Source organism: Sparus aurata, chromosome 7 (assembly GCF_900880675.1).
Source record: "Sparus aurata chromosome 7, fSpaAur1.1, whole genome shotgun sequence".
NCBI lineage: Eukaryota > Metazoa > Chordata > Actinopteri > Spariformes > Sparidae > Sparus > Sparus aurata.
In genome coordinates this window covers 29,273,425-29,289,837 of record NC_044193.1, presented here as the reverse complement: position 1 = coordinate 29,289,837, position 16,413 = coordinate 29,273,425, and positions in this window count along the sequence as shown.

The following is a 16,413-nucleotide window of genomic DNA, read 5'->3' as shown; positions in this document are numbered from 1 at the left end:
GGTGCAGAATGGAAGTGAATGGAAATATTTTGCAAATATAAATATATTTTGTAATATGATATACACATATCAAACAAAACAGAACTCAAGCAGATCTCACCAAACAGTCTGAAGTTCGAGGAATGCTTGAATCAAACTAGTTCATGCAGCAAGTCACTACAGCAATCGACAGCCAAGTAATATATATGTAACATAAGTCTGCATTGATTGGCATGTTCCTATTCTAAACTCTTTTTAACACACACATGTTAAGACCTCAGACATCGGGAAAACACGGTCCATCAACTTTGACTGCGACTGAGCACCAAGCATCACTGACATAAACACAGAGGCCACCTCTCCTCGTCCTGCCAGAGTCCAAACACCGTGCGCTCATCGGATCAGCTTGATCCAGGATGTTCTGGTGGAGACAGGTCTCTGTGAAGATGTACACACAACACACACTGATTTCCTGTTTTTTATCCATTTTATTGTTCTGGAACTGGAAAATCGCCAAGAACAGCTTTAAATCCAAGCTGGCCTGGTTGGTTGGTTGAAAGATACAGCTGTCGTCCCAAAGTCAGCTGCTCTTCATCCAAACCCCTTCCTTTACAATACAGATCAATGTATTTCTGTAATAGGTAATATATCCCTAAGTTATAAAGCAAAAATGTAGTGACGTTAGAAAGAGCTGGCTGCTGCATCTGCATTTGCTGCCGTTGCCACCGTTATATGATTATATGTCGAACATATACTTGATCAAGTGACAAACTGGGATAATGGAGCAAACGTTCAGACAGTCAATGAAATGTGTAACTCCTGAGAGATGATTGCTCCTCTTCTTCTTTCCACCAGGGTTTTTTCTTTCCTCACTGGAATTAAGGGTCTTGTTCGCAGTACGGATTGTTAAGCCCACCCACCTCATGATTATTCCTGGTTTTGCACTCGGCTGTATCACTCTGACATTTTCGAAAAGCACAGTGCTGCAGGTGTTTACACCGCTAAACAAGAATCCATTAGAAATACTCTTCAAACTGAGAACTCCTTCACACTGAGGTGTTGCAAGCTTTTTACATTTACATCTCTGCTTTTCGTTCCTGCGCCTCTGTGTCTCTTCAAACCTGGATGGTGGTATTCAGATGACTCTGTGTGAATGCATATTTGCCAACACTGCACTATGTCGATCGTGGTTGTCATGCTTTTAACTTTCAAACACCAAGTGTGATGTGACGGCTTCTAATGTGTGCTGGTTCTCATCGTGCATGCAAGTGTCCTAACCCAGTTATAATAAATTGGTTAACCATGCATGCTAATAGAGGAAAACTGGTGTAGAAACTTGCCGTAGAAACTCCTTTATTAAATCTATTGCTCTATCATGTGTCTCCTTCAACACACACCTTCCTGTTGCAACCACACATGTAGAGCAAATTAAATGTTATGTAATGCATATCAAAGGGACAGTTCACCCCAGAGTATACATATTTTTTCCTCTTATCTGTTCTGCTGTTCATCTATTTATCTACTTTTTGTTATGCTGTGAGTTGCAGTGTTTTGGAGATACTGGCCAAAGAGATGTTGGCCTTCCCTCCAGTAAAATGAACTAGAAGCCACTGAGCTTGTTGTGCAAAAAGCACCAAAACAAAAAAGCATTTAAAAACTCAAGAGCAATGTCTTTTTCAAGAAATCATGAACTCCTTACTGAGGATAATCTACAGACCTTTTTTTTTTTGGGACATTAAGTACCACAAGCCAACACAAATAAACTGCTAAACCTGGAGAACATTCATCAGGTGCCTTGATTACTGTACAACATATTGTCACATGTGATAATTTGCCCTGAAAGCACCAAAACAACTTGCCCTGCATTGATGTGTACTATTTCTGGCAACAGCAAATTACTTACTTTTCAAATTTTTATTACATAAATAGTGCAGTTTGGTTTAATTTTACTTTTATGATTGAAAAATGGTTAAAATCATTTATAACATATGCATCATATACTGCATCTTTTGTGCATCTCTGGCACCAAATCTGATGGTAAATCATGTCAAACTCATAGTAGCACTTTGTAGTATCCCAGCAAATGAGATGGTTTAGTAAGACATTAAGATTCATCCTCTGGGCATGATGAATCTCAGTACAAAAATGTTGTGCCGCATCATGCAGATCTTGGGACATTTCCCTGCATAAGTCACAATGTTGTCCTGATGGCAGCACTGGAGGAAATGTCAGGGAGCATCAAAGTCAGTAGGATTCATCCTCTGGGCACCATGAATGTAACGGCAATCCATCCAAGCTGTTGGATGTTGAGATATTTCAGTCAAGACCAAAGAGTTGACAGCCATCCATAAAGCAATGCTACTTGTGTGGCTCTAAAGCTGCTTTTCTGGGTGCAAACATGAGAGGGGTTGTCTGTTTGTGACGCGCATTACGTTCTGCCAGTGTGTTTTGCGGTTTAGACTTGCAACTTCATTGGCATGTAGCCTTTTAATGTCATGTCTTAATAGGCATTAAAGAAGGTGTCCTGATCTAGTCTTTAGTCCACTGACCTAGATGTGACAACTTCCTCACCTCGTGAGCCATTGACAGGATCGTGTGTGACCTCACATTTGACCGTCAGTGCTTGAGATGCATTCACTTCATTTCGAGCAGATGCACTTGGTTGCAGCCATTGTCATGCGAAGCATGAAAGTAGGCTTTAACCTACTCCTCCCTGTTGCCCTATCCAACACCCGCACCTCTTCTCCTCCCCCTTCTCCCTCCTCTCTCACACCTGAAGTTGTGAACTCAGCAGGCAGAGTGTGAGGAGGGCCGTATGTGAAGATTAGGAGGGAGGCGGGGGTGCTGATTTGTATTGCAGAGAAGTGGAAGACAGGGAAAGGGGGCTGGGAGTGTGTTTTTGTCTGTGTGTGAGAGAGGAACAGAGAGACACACAGTGTGAAAAGCATGGAGCAGAGCTATTTTTAACTTGCTCAGGCAGCCTGATAGGGCAAGTCTATATATAGTGTGGCAGAGGCAGCTCGGGTAACTGTGCGAGCGTGCGCGCGTGCTTGTGTGTGTGTGTGTTTGTCTGTAATTGAGAAGCCATTCTGGGTGACTGTGACTCTCTTCAGCTGGAACCGGGTTCTCCAAACCTACACACACACACTACACACTAGTGATGATGATGCTACAGATCAACAGCTTAACTTGTTTAATCCAGTCACTCAACGCATCAACATGCACAACAAACTGTTCAACGGAACATATGATTTATCTAGGGTGAAGGTAACAAGTCAAAGAGTTTTGATGATAAGTTAACATTTGTGTAACTGCTCTTATGTAAAAATGTAAAAATACTTTCTCCACTCAGAGCCATTTCTTCTTCCTCTACCCCAGGCATCGGTGGACATGTGCTATCTACTTAACTAGATGGGAATCCAAGCCGGACCCTCACATGTGCATCTGTGTTTGTGAGGTCTGTTGCCGGTTTTATAGCGATGATACAATTGGCAGGTGTCTGTGAATGTGTGCACATGAACAAATAGCAGAGGGGGTGAGCCACGGGGCAGCTGCTGGTGTGGTCATTTGTTGTTTCAGGTGTTTTGACAGGCAGACGCTGAGAGCATCGCGGCACAGCTGAACATTTGTCTGGACGTGCACATCAAAGCCACCTCGCACTGTATTAGCTCAGCTGCAAATGTAGCCTCTTTCTCTCACACACACAAACACTCACACCACGAAGCAGATCAAGGACTCAACAGTAAATTATAGAGCGCTTCAGTCACCAGTGTGTCATCGGATATTTTTGGGGGCTCTGATGTTATTGTCAAGCGGAGAAGGACCTCCTCTTGAAAGCTGCTCATCATAAATGTAATGTAGCATTGATTTGATTTGTGAGCTTTATTAGCTGCAGCAAACCAGAACCAGTATTGTTTATCGCTGATGAAACAAATATACCAAGTGATGCTGACTGCGTTATACTAACGACAAACCTTGTTAGAAGCTGGAACCAACTGTCTGAATACTTGCACAGACATGAAAAAAACATTTTGGACCCAACAAATGTTTTTTCATTATTACTTCACAATCAGAATAATGTTTTTCCTTTTATTCTGAGCCTCTGTAGCCTGATTTGGCTACATAAAAATGTCACTGATATGACCAAACAAACTTTCCGTAACCCTGAGTAACCCTTTGCAAAGAACCCCCCAGTCCCGCAATATTAAACAACTTTAACAAATCGTGGACAGGCAGATGAGAAGGACAGCTTTTGTCATGTCACGTTACAATCCAATATTATATGGCCAATAAAAAGGTGATTAATTTGGAAAAATTGCAGCACATTTTACAATGTGTTGCATTTTGACATGGAGTGATCAAAATTGTTAGCAGAACGCACAAGAAACCCTATGAACCAATAGAGAGAGAGTTACTAAGCCTTTTCAAGGTTTTGAAGAGACTGAGGCAGTCAAGGCTCTCAATAACCAATGACAACAGCTAAATCTGTAATATTTACCTCCATCGCCTCCATAATGTGTAACTAAAGAACCTCTCAGGGCAAATTCGATGGCGTCAGATGTATTATATGGACTATGTGGACTGACAGATGCTTGTTGGGATAATTTGCAAGTTATTTGAGACAAAAGAAAAGGCAGTGTGTCAGTATCTTCATTAAACTTTACATGAACTTAATAGGAGGCACCAAAGAGACTCTCTGTGGGAACAAGAGTATTTGCAAGTGCCTTAATGTCAACCACTCCTCCTGTTTTAAGATACACACTTTCCACTCAAGGTAGAGACCAGAGCATTAATCATTCAGCAGATGGCGTGTGTGTCTGTGTGTGTGTATATGTGTGTGTGTGAGCACGTGCGTGCAGCAAAGAAAATGCCATGGCTGAATATCAAATAACAGTCCTTCTGACCCTGGCCTTTTTACATGAGCTCCAAAGGTCTCATCCCTCTGCATTATCACACCCCTCATTACTTATTCATGTCCAAGAGTTACACTCTGAATGTTTTGCTGCATGTGTGACTGCTTGTCTGTGTCTCTGTCTATGACTGTTTCCACATTCATTTTGCATATTATCTACAGTATATGTTGGGGTATATACTTTGGCTGCATAAGACAAATACACATAAAAACAGTTTCATTGTCAGCGTCCCTTTTTTTAGTGCCTCATGCTGGTGCTAATAGAAAGGTTACGACCATCAAAGTCATTCATCCTCTGGGAACCATGAATGTCTTTGCAAAATTGCACAGCAATCGATCCATTGAGATTTGTCAGACACATCTGTGCCAGCGGTCCTGGAGAAATTTCACCAAAAACCCCCAAATGTGAATCTCATGGTGGTGCAAAGGAAAAGTCTAGGGGTCACCAACATTACTTGCAGTTCATCCTCTGGGGAACATGAATATGCGAACCAAATTTCATGGCAATCCATCCATCTGGAGTTATTCAGACTGATGAACTGACCAACACTTGTGCATACAATAATAAAAATGTATCTATCCTAATCACTCCCAATGTGCACAACATATTACAGATGTTTTCAGTGTTGATACAAGTAGTTATATCAACATCTGTTCTCTGTTAAGGTGCTAGCTGTGCTTTATAACTAAGCTAACTTGCTTACTTGTTTTTTTGTTGTTTCTGAAACAATGACAATAAACATCTATTCTATTCCATTCTATTCTATTCTAACTAAAGTGGTTCACTGGAGGGGAGTAGGACAAGGCCATAATCCTGCAAGAGAGAGTCTGTGGCTAGAAAAGAGTTCCAACCAGCTTCTTTTGCAGGTCATAAAATTCTGATTCCAGCCCAACAAAAACCAGTTGAATGTCAGTGTTTACCACTGCTGAATAAACCAGCACATGGGTATCTCCTCCCCAGCTCAGCGTATTTCAGCAAGTCATGATATCATATTCTGCGGCCTTCTTAACCGTAACATCTGGCTGAATTCAGATCATCCTAGCGTAAAGCAGAAACGCTGCAGGCAGCCGATCTGCTGTTTCTTCTGCTTTGTGTTCTGCATGTGATAGGGTGGCTTCCAGCTGAGTGGCCAAAGAGATAAGCTCCGCTCACACAAATGCACGTGCACGCACACATTTATGTGTGGACACAGGCTTGTACAGAGACATAGAAAGAGGCAGAGAAATACATCTGTGCAAGGTAGATAAGACCACTGCCGAACAAGAGTCACTCGCACACACACTCCCCCCGTCTCTTTCAAACACACATTACCACTCTGTCACACCCTGTACACATGCACACCACTACCACTGAAATTTCAACCTGCATCAAATCTCGGCTACCCAAAAGTCTCCAGCTGATTCTGCCTTTACAGGCCCTCCTCAAAGTTCAAAGGAGAGCTCGGACAGAAAGGCCGAAGCATTTCCCACATTTGTTTTGCTGCTGTTTTTTAGTTTTTTTTCTTTTTAAAGGTTGTTAGTTGGGGTAAAACCACATCAGAACATGTGTGTATTATGTATGAATGACATTGTTAATGCAGTATTTTATCATTCATCCTTGTGTGTGGTACAAGACTTTTCTCTCTGACTACACATTTGTGCTTGATTATATTTTTCATTTGGGCAGAGCGGCCCTCGTTGAAAAGAATTCCTGTTGATGTGACATTTCCTCCCTGAGCTTTTTAAAGCGCCCCAGTGGTAGCCCTCAGAGAGAGTGCTGCACATTTAGCCATCCATTTGTGTGGCATGCCCATGTATTTGCCACGCGCTGGCATGGGTACCCTCCCCAACACGGCAGGCACTCCCAGTAATTGGCCTGGAGAATCACTTGAATGTGCATGCAAGCAGCTCTTTAACGTGAGGAGTTTGCCATACATTTGCTCACGCAAATTAGTTCCCTTTTTTCTCTGCATGCACAGAAAAAAAAACGAATGCAATGACCTACATACACATTCCAGCATTGGCACATATATGCATACTGGTAACACTCATTATAACCACCATTAAATTGGAACTATATCATTTTGGAGATTCGCACTCAGAATTTTTATAATTACAATATTAATGAACTCAGATATATTTATTTTTTCCATAAGTGAATAAACAAGCTATATTCAGAGAAAATTAGGGTCTCCGGGACTCTGTTTGAAGCTAGAAATGAGGCAGGGTAAATACAGTATAAAACCGTGTTGTCCTTTAAGGTCAGTTTGTTTATTCAGTCATGAAAACAGAGTGTGTTCATTTAGTTTGTTTGGGAATCAAAATAAAAAATCAGTCAGTGAAGATCTGTCTCATCTGATTAAAATGTCTTCCCCAAAACTCCATAACTCTTTAATTTCATTTAATTTCAGTTGATATATAGTTAAACTGACAATAGAAACAAACTGACTAACTCTAACCCTTTTTCACTTTAATTTATCATTCTGAAGTAAATACTGGTCATGCAGTGTAATGGCTGAAAAAAACAATTTGTTTCACCATATTTTACAATGCTGGTCAGCCCGACACTGGGCTCAATTTTCCCTTGAACAAAGGACAAATAACAGCACAAAGGAAGTGTGTCTGTCAGGATGAGGCATTGTCTTCCCAGGTCGCTATCCCCAGCTAATGTTGGAACAACTGGAATTACAGTGGAAACTCTACACTGCAAAATATAAAGAGCTCCACTGATGGAGGAGGCAAAGAGGGTGAAGATGGAGAGTGATAGAAACTGAGGTAAAACATCCCGATGGAGAGCGCCAGTGTTGTGTCAGAGTCTGTTCCCCCGCTGATGTGTTCCTCCTAACCATAGACTCGAGACCTGCCTATTTAGTTATACAACCGGGTGTTTTACTCTGCTGCTCCATAACACTGAGATCAGGGTATTTAGGTCAAATTGGGATTTTTACAGTTGATTATGCTTTGGACAGTAGCCATGTTTCTAACACTGTCTTTTCAAAAGTTGCACCAACAGTAATACCGCATGTGGACGGTGGTAGTTTGAAAAATTGACTTTTGTTGATAGTTATTTCATTGTCAACAAAAAATTCATGCTTTAAAAACTCAATAAATTAAGCATCTGTAAAGTACTGTAAACATCAGTTGCACCTTTACAATAAACAATTGTTTAATAAATGGTTAATAAAGCATTTCATTGTTTGTTAACAGTAAATGAACTATGAATTAAAGTTTAATTTACCAAACATGCATTAATGATGGTTATAATAGTTGTTACTCAAGTATAATAAGTAAAAATGCCATTATTATAAAATTCTTCATTTTCCTCCACCCTGCCTTCAAAGTTTTGTTTTTATAGGAAAAAACAGTTTCCATCACGTAGCCTGCATGGTGTGTGGCCCGCCATGTGACAAACATAGATCAAAATCTGTGGGGAAAAAAAACACATAAATCATCTGCCTGGTTGAGATGGAAATGTAATCAGGGAGCAGATTTTTAAAAGACCACATTAATCCTGAGAGTGAGTCAGTTATTTTTCCAAGTCCAATGCATCAAAAGGTGCCTGGCCCATGTGGGCTGACAAGATACTACAAAACATAACAAGCAATAGCAATAACATAATGAGAACAAATACAATACACCTCCATGTGTGTCAAACAGTGTCAAACTAAAGATGAACACAATCCTGCTCCTTAGAAATTACAGCTGTAAAACATAACAGAGGCACAGAAGTCGTCTTTGACACAACAAACATAAAGCTCCCTCCTATACTGACGATAAAACACTTCATCTGTAAACATGTACTGAACACTTCATCCATCTGACATAGAAAACACGTCAGGACACAGTTCATAGTTTGAATGAAAGCCTATATCTAAGGTTGTGATATTGTTGCACATTTCATTTTCAACCTCTCCAGGTCACACTTTCTATTCTCCTCTGGAACTGAGTCACAGCGTCCAGTGTCCACCGCCAGCCCCAAGATACCACATCCCAGCTGGGCACAAACAGACCTCTGTGCTCTGGTCAGAGCAAAGCTGAAACAAAAAACGTCTTACAATTTTATTTTATATCATCAAAAGGAAAAAAAAGGCAAATATGTGTTTTATTGTGACTTGGCCCTTCCATTAAGATGTTAAATAGGTGGGATTATGTATTTATGCTTTAAGGGGTGTTGTAATCCCTGAGCCTGACATTATTCCATCGTAAAAATCCCGCAAATGTTACAGTTATGCATGAATTTTAAGATGTAAAGAAGAAATGCTTATTCCAGTGGCCCAGATTATATATCATGATTTACGATCTAATGAAAAGGTTATGAAATGGTGTGTGCCATCTGTACAGTCGATCTGTCAGGAAAATGTGGACATTTGTTTTATTTTAATTGATTTAACCTATATTGTATTTTTTTTTTTTCCAAGGTGGGTTGAAAAATTAGAACATTTGCCTTTTTTCAGTAATGCATTGTTTCACACTCATTTCGTTACACAAGACTGGCCAATATTTATTACATGCACTAGAAAAGGCCCAGATTGGCCTGCGAGGCAGCTTATTTCAATAAACCTGAACATTTGCATAGGCAAATATCCTCAGAACATAAAACATCTTTGAAGCGTCAGAGCTGAGGACCAAGCAGGCCCCTCAGCAATCACACTGAATCACATGCTAAACAGCCATCACACACCAGGGAATTGTGTGTGTGTGTCTGTCTGTGTGTGTGTCCACATTTTAACTGTGTGCACATCTGTGTGGAGGTGTGCGTCCCATCCCCTACTCTCCACCCCTCCTCTTGTTTCCCGTAACATCAAGTGCTCGTGGTCTCTGGTGGCCATGAGGGGGAAAACCAGAAGTACCTCTTCAGTAAGCGAGAGGAGGAAGGGGAACCACCACCACCATCATCGTTTTCACAGAGCGAGGCGGGGGAGGGGAGGGTTGAGGAGAGATGAAGAGAAGGAGAAGGTAAAAAGATGTATTTCAGTATCGATGATAGCTAGAGGTTTTTTTTCCCACATCAACACAGTAAGCTCTGTAAATGTCTGTATTTGTTACGTTTTGGGCAAGAATGTTTGAAGACCCAAATGCAAAAGGAGCCTGGCAAATGAAGGATCAGATGGGAGCTTTATTAACAAAAGCTGAGCACTTAAAAAAAAAAAAAAAAAAACATGCAAAAACTGCAAAAAACACAAAGCAAGTAAGTTCAAATCGGGCAAAAAAGGAGGAATAAAGCCAGAAAACACAACACCAGAAGCATAGCACAAGGACAAACACAGACTATAGACACACAAGGGCTGATTAAGAAACAAGACACAGGTGGACACAGAAAAAGGGTGGGAAATTACACAAAAGGAGGAACTGAGAAGCAAAACTTCAAAATAAAACAGGAAATCTCAGTAAACACAAACTGAAACATGACAATATTACAGCACTGCAGTGTCATGATCGCCAATGTATTGACATTTCCAATATTAAGAAATAATGAACTTTGCGAAACTTTTTCACCACACGCCCCACACTGATAGACATCTGTCAGCTCTACAAACAAAAGGTCTGCTGTGTCACACGGAGTTGCTTGATGTGTGTTACCAAACAAAAGAGAAGGCCACTGAGAGTCTCTCTTGAACACTCTTGAACAGAAACTTGGAGGAGGAAAACACAAGCAGCATTTTTTAGGATGGTGGCAATGGAAAGACACGGCCGTTTTAGTTTAAAACATTCCAAAACAGGGTTGGTTCGTCTTTCCACATTCACCTCTGGTTTGGTCTATTTCTTCAGTTTACTGAGCAAGACGTTAGAGTAAAAGCCACTGTCACCTGCTGCTGATGCCTGCTCCATGACTCCCCTTTTCACTTTCTTCTCATTCCCACAGTCATAGTCCTGGTCAGAGCTGCTGTCAATCACGCCGTCGATCACCATTTAGCTCTACGGCTAAGTGCATGAACTTATTAAGACAGACCCTGGCACAATTCATTTTAAGGTTAGATGTTTCTTTCTCACTAAAGCTGTCCACCTCATTGAAATCCAGAGCTCTGACCATGTTAGCATACTGATAACTATTTCCTTATTGGAATACTGACCATTTTCAGCCCAGTGCTTTTGCGCACACGACTCACAAATACATAGCTGTGAAACTTGTATGTGGTGAATTATAATTTCCTGAGAAGAATGGGTGTCAATATTTCATTTTGGAGCAACATCTGCCTGCAAGTAAGTAAAATGGTGGAAAACCATAGACATATGTAGCGATGGATGGAAGGGAGGATGCGGAGGGAGTCCAAAAAATTGTAGGAAGAGGAAAAATTAGATGGAGGTTAGGAGAGAGGGTAGGCAACGAGGGACAGCAGTCTGGGAAGAGTAGGGGGAAGGGTAGGAGAAGAAGAAGAAGAAGAAGATGGAGGGATGGAAAGGTGGAGGGGGAGGGGATGAGGGGAGGGGAGGAACTATGGAGGAGGGGGAAGGGAGGCACTGGTACAACAGCTGATGCTAAGTTATAGTTGCATCAATTAGCTGATAGTGCTGCCACGGCAACAGTGTTTGAGTCGTTACCATGGGGACCCTGATGCAGCGTCTCACTCAGGGGGGTGCAGGAGTTCAGGAGGTTATGATGATGATGGCGGTGTTACGAGCTGAAAGGTTGAAGATAGAAAGAGGACACTGTATCAAAAAGCAAAGATGGAGGGAAGGATGGATGGAGGAAGGACACAAAAGGAGGAAGATGATGGTGTCTTGGGGACACCCTCAGACAGAGGAGCGAAAGGGAAGGCGTGCTGTAATAAGGAAAGGAGTGATTATCATCTGATTGATTATAATGGAAGGCAATAAAGAGCCGGCACAGTTGAAAAGAATAGAATGGATAGACATGCTGGTGGGTAGATGAATGGAGGGACGGGAGGTGACGGGAAGTGGAGAAAAGAGAATGAATGGAGAGAAATCGGAGTTTGGGAAAATGAAAAAGACCTAAGTTTAGATGGAAATGCTGAAAAGACTGATGCAAAACGAAAGTGATGAGAGGAGAAAAGACGAGAAGGATAGAATGGATGAAGAAGCCAGTCAATAAAAAACGAGTGAGGGCTTGATACAGAGGAAAACTGGCGGATTGATTGAGGTAGAGGATGGAGGTGCAGCTGTGGTGCAAAGGTATACAAGGAGAGAGAAGAGACTGTGGGGAGAGAAGAATAGGAAGGGAATCGAGAATTATAAAGAGAGGGTAGTGATGGAGGGGAGCTGCTGGAGCTGGAAGTAGGTGGGTGGAGGGATACAGGGACTGAAGGATGATACAGTGGAAGTTTATTGTTATCAGGCTTCCCTTATTTCTCTGTCACTCTTTGAAAGGGAATTTTATTTTTTATTTTTCACTTTGACACAATGTGACTATATTCTGTTTCTGCTTGCAAAGAGCACCTCTTTTCAGGCTTTCTATCCACTGTCCACCCAAACAATGTGCTGTAGGATCCTCATGAAGACAAAATTGATGTTTAAGTGTTTCTATCACATTTTGTCTTGCTTTATTATCGCGCCTACATGCTAGTATCCGGTCCAACAATGGCAAGAAAAGAAAAAAAAATCCCTTTTGTAGTTATTCTTAATAATATTTTAGAGTTTTAAGTTCCTGGAAACTGTCAAAAAAAATGTGAGAGACCCATGTGCACATCAGAGCCTCCCACTTCCCAAGTTCGGAAAGCCGACTTTGGAGTGTTCACGGGCATCAAGTCAGAATTATGGAGCAGCACGGACGATGTTTTGTGTTTTCTCACAAAGAGTGTTTGAACAACACATAGACAGACGTTCCCGGTATTTTAGCAACAAGGAAGAGCAAAGGAAACAGATCACGTAAGCCATGAAATATATTTCACAGATATGCACATTAACATCAGCGTTTGCTTTCGTCCGCCATGTTTCAGTGTCATATGACGTCAACTCTGCAACTCATGTACCAAAACTTGAAGGGGTGGTCACAGGAATTCTTCCGTTCGCAAAATCTTTTTTTTCTGGTTATTCTGATGGGACATGAACACACCATCATCCTGCACTCTGGCGACTGATAAACGCTCTCTTTATGAATCTTTATGGCTTCATTCACTGATTTGGGTGAAACAGGATCATGTTGTATGGAGACGATATTTGTTTTCTCCCAGCTGTCCTACCTGTGCTTGCTGCAAAGTCACCACTAACAACTGCTAACCAGCCGTGGTTAGCAGTTGTCACCTCCGTGTCCCAAGAGCAACGTAGGCGCGTTACAGTACTGAAGTGATTATGGAGTTTTCTGGTGGTAAGATACCATTAGCTTTGTTTCTAAAGTACCTAGTGCTAATCCAAACTAATGTCTCCTGACAAGAAAATGTTCTTTCTGTTGCTTTTTCTGTTGTATGCATGTTTCTCTTAAAAAGTATTTATTTTGCTGTTTTTTGTAACTGTGCCCGTCCTCAAACTGGGGTTGGATGTGTGTAGCACCGGTATCACACCATTTACTGCGCCACTGGACTAGTTCTAGGTTCTAAGGAGTGGGGAGCAAAAATAATCACACCAGAGACCGTTTCTTTAAATGTAAAAGGCCGGCAATTTACTTAATGCAAAACACACATATAAAACACAGTACACAAACAAAAGAGTACTTTGCAGGTTCTTAATATTGAGGCAATTATAATAAATGAAAAGGTAATTCACTCTTTTTTGTTCTTTAGTTCACCCAAGTTATTTCAGTCAAGCTAAATAAGTTGAACTGGACCAGTCTTTTTCTTAGGTTACACCTATTTTTGGAATTCCTATTTTTCTTTCTGAGTTAACTTTTTTTCCCTTCCTTTACAGGCAAGAAAATACCTTCAAATACACATTCAAATCAAAGTGGACCACAATCATTTCAAATCACATTCAAATATATGAACTCAATATGCAAATAAAAGTATGACACTTTCAATTCAAGTTCGAGTCCAAATGAGGGTTCAAGAGTTCAGTTCAATGAAAAGTTTCAGTTCGATTCAGTCCAAGAAATAATAATCCAATCAGCTCTCAGTTCAGTTCAAAAATAATTCCTGATACTCCTACCGCTCTGGCAGCGAGTCACCATATGCAGAAGATTTCCTCACTGATGCGATGGAGAAGGTGAGAATGAAGATCTGGGTCTAGCCCGCCATCTTGGATCCCGTCTGTGAATGTGCACGCCCGCACAGTGCAGACCAGTCCTCGCTCCGTCCGAGCTTCAAACCGAGCAAAAAACCTGACCAAAACCGGTGTGGCTTAGTTTTCATAAAATCCCCCGTCAGTTCCCGACCAGGCAAGTTATGTTTCTCAACTGCAAAATCAACTTTTTCACTCCTTTCTCTGCTTGTTAACTACCGCTCCTTATCTCCGGTTTCTCCTCTGCTGCAGCGTCTCTCAGGTGCTGCGTCTAGCGTCACTCGCCTCTTAAAGGGGCAGCGACATGAATTTTCTGTCAACATACTTTTAATCTTCAACATTAAATTATTGTTGTATTAACAGTTTTAATTAACTCTGAGAAATCAATTTACATTAAATGAATCACTTTTAACTTTTAACCTTATTTATGCAGCTTTTAAACGATTTATTCTTATTTATATGTCATATTTTAACATGGGTTACATCCTCCCCTCCTTACCTAATGCACGTCCCTGTGCATTTTGAATCTATACTGTCATGACTCTAGGGGTTTTTGGAAAGCTAGGTTCTTCAAGGGAGTCTGTAACACATCACTCAAGGTTTGAAATAAAGACTGAACTATTGTAACCAACGGGTTCCCTAGCTCAGGATAAGTCAGTCTTTTAGCCGCTTTTCTGTCTCTGATAGGTCTCCTAGAACAGTCACTTTCGGTCTGGTTGTCAGTCTGGTCCATAAAACTTGTGTTTTCTTTGCTCTTCTGAGCGGGTTGAGTAGAATAATGGACATTATCCAGATCTTCCTCAGGTAGATTTCCAGTTTCCTGTCCAGCTGTTGAGCTGCTCTCTTCAGGATCAAGTAAGTCATAGTCTGCAGGATCGGGTAAGTTCAGGTCACAAGTCTCTACTGGAACATCCTCAGGGAAAGCTCTGGCTACATCTGAAGGATCTTGCCCAGTAGCAGTCAACTCTTTTGAAGGTTCTGGTTCAATCCGTTCTGTTAAGTGTTCCATGGGTTCAGGGGTCGGGTCGAAACCTAGTGTTTCCACTCTTAGGTTTCTGTGGACATCATAATGATATTCTTCAGAGTCAGATTGGGATTCATCCCCATCAGCCCCATCTGAACAGTCATTTTTAGGATGTTGTCGAGTTCTTGGTCGCTTTACTGCCTTTGGTGGGTTAGTTTCACTCTCGATTGGGGTCACAGGAAGGAAACCGCACGGCAGCAGGAGGTCACGATGAAGAGTTCTTTGTGGACCGTCTCTCGTCTCGGGTCTCACAACATACACTGGGATGTCTCCAGACTGTCTCAGGACAACATACACGTCAGACTCCCACCTGTCGGCTAACTTGTGCTTGCCTCTAAGGCGGACGTTCCGAACCAAAACTCTGTCGCCTTCCTTCAAGGTGGAGTCAACAACATGTTTGTCAAACCTCGCTTTGTTGCGATTGGCTGTCTTTTTAGCGTTCTCAGTTGCTACTCTGTAACTGTCTTCAAGTTGGGATTTCAAATTGCGGACATATTGCGAGTGTGAGCCTGGCTGGTGGTTGACTGGTAGGCCAAAGGCTAGGTCAACTGGCAATCTTGGCTGGCGCCCGAACATTAACTCGTAAGGGGTAAAGCCAGTTGTCTCGTTCTTAGTACAATTATAGGCGTGTACTAATGGTCTGACGTACTCCCGCCAGTGACTTTTTTTCTGGTTCTCGAGGGTTCCCAACATGTTGAGCAGGGTCCTGTTAAACCGTTCTACAGGGTTCCCTCTCGGATGGTAAGGGGTGGTTCTTATCTTTTGGGTGCCAATGAGCTCACACAGTTCTTTTATTGTTCGGGACTCAAAGTCAGGACCTTGGTCACTGTGGAGTTTTTCTGGGAAGCCATAGTGGACGAAAAAGTGATCCCACAGGCTCTTGGCCACTGTCCTGGCTTTCTGGTTCGGGGTGGGGACTGCCACTGCATATTTCGTAAAATGGTCGGTAATGACCAGAATGTCTTTGGTGTTACTGGAGTCCGGCTCCACACTGAGAAAATCCATGCACACAAGCTCGAGTGGTCTTGTAGCCACGATGTTGACAAGCGGTGCGGCTTTCTCTGGCATTGTCTTACGTCGTATGCAGCGGTTGCAGGTTCTGACCTTAGTTTCCACCTCGGCTGACATTTTGGGCCAATAGAAACGCTTCCGGACGAGGTCTAGGGTGCGCTCTGTGCCCATGTGGCCCATGTCGTCGTGGAGGCTCTTGAGGACTAGAGATCTCAGGGCTTCAGGGAGCACAAGCTGGTAGTGAGTCTGAGCAGCTTCTTGCCGCCTGCGATACAAAACACCATTAAAGATCTCAAGTTTGTTCCACTCTCTTAATAAGAGACCAAGCTCAGGAAGTTCCTTCCTCAGGGATGGTGGGGGTTTCTCTCCCGACTCCACTTGCCTGACTACTTCACGAATG